This window comes from Psammomys obesus, unplaced genomic scaffold, assembly GCF_907164565.1.
Source record: "Psammomys obesus unplaced genomic scaffold, mPsaObe1.curated_primary_1811, whole genome shotgun sequence".
Classification (NCBI taxonomy): domain Eukaryota; kingdom Metazoa; phylum Chordata; class Mammalia; order Rodentia; family Muridae; genus Psammomys; species Psammomys obesus.
In genome coordinates, this window is record NW_026596109.1 from 10902659 (window position 1) to 10904022 (window position 1364).

Here is a 1364-nt window from a genome sequence, read left to right on the forward strand (position 1 = left end):
GGAGGAGAGGAGGGGAGGAATGGAGGGGGGAAGGAAGGAGGGGAAAAGGAAAGTGAAGTTTCTTGGAGCTGTGGGATAGTTCAGTGATGAAGAGTACTTGCCTTCTTACAGACCTGAGTTGCGTTCCCAGCACCCACATGGCAGCTTACCATCCCCCTCCCACTAGCTCCAGGGGATCTAACACTTTCATCTGGCCTCAGGCACCCACCCCACGCCCTGCCACCCTATTCCAAATAAACACAAACTAAACAAATAGACAATTTACAAGAACATGGTTAAAGTTATAATATGCTTAGCTTTTAGCTTCCTCTATGTGTGATGTGTCTGATATATTTTTACAGGATGGCTAACACATAATATAATCTATACTCGGCCATTGTAAGACAATAAAGATGTTATCAGCAATCCAAGAGACAGGGATATGGCTCAGAGGTAGAACACCTGTCTTACAGGAACAAAGTTGAGTTTAACACTCAACACTACTAAAAGTGTTTTGTTTGTTTGTTTGACAGGATCTCACTGTATAGCTCTGGCTGGCCCAGAACTCAACATGCCTCAAATTCTCAGAAATTCCTGCCTGCCTCAGCAACCAGAGTGCTGGGGTTACTGTGTACACCAATATGCCCAGGGAACCCCCCCCAAAAAAAATCCTTAAAAGCAACCAAAAATGTAATAAAGTTAGGAAATGCTACTACTCTAATACATGACTTTTGCAGGAACTTTGTTTAAATGAATATAGGGTTTCAGCACATTTCTCTTTTGTCGTTTTGTGGTCCTGGGAAGTCTAACGCCATGCCTTGCACATGCTGAGCAAGTACTCTAAGACTGAGCTATGCCCTAACCCTTGGTGTTTTTGAGACAGGGCCCAGCTGTAGAAGAATGTTAACTCAGAACATGGCTGCTCTGGCAAGAGGTCACATCCAAAGACCTCCTAGGTCTGTGTGATCTGGCTGGAATACAGACACACCTTTAATCCAGGAGACAGAGGCAAGAGATCTGAGCTCAAGGGCAGCCTGGTATAGAGCAAGTTTCAGGTAAAGAAAAGCTTAAGTCCAAGTGTGGTAGTACCTACCTTTAATCCCAAACAATGAAGGTAAAGTTGGTTTGTAGAAGGAAGCACTCATGTTTGAAAGTGATGCCTAATTGAGTGGGAGAAAAAGTGATGAATTATAGAAAGACTTGACAGAATGGGCTACGTCCAACTTTCACAAGGAGAGGAAAGGGAAGCTACTTAATGCAGAGAGAGAGGAGGCCGTTTTTACCAGGACAGTGATAGAGAGACGGGTTTTAGAGAGAACTCAGGAGAAGACTGAATGAGCAAGAGAATGAGAAGGAGCCAGGAAATTAGATTGCTTGAATTAGTT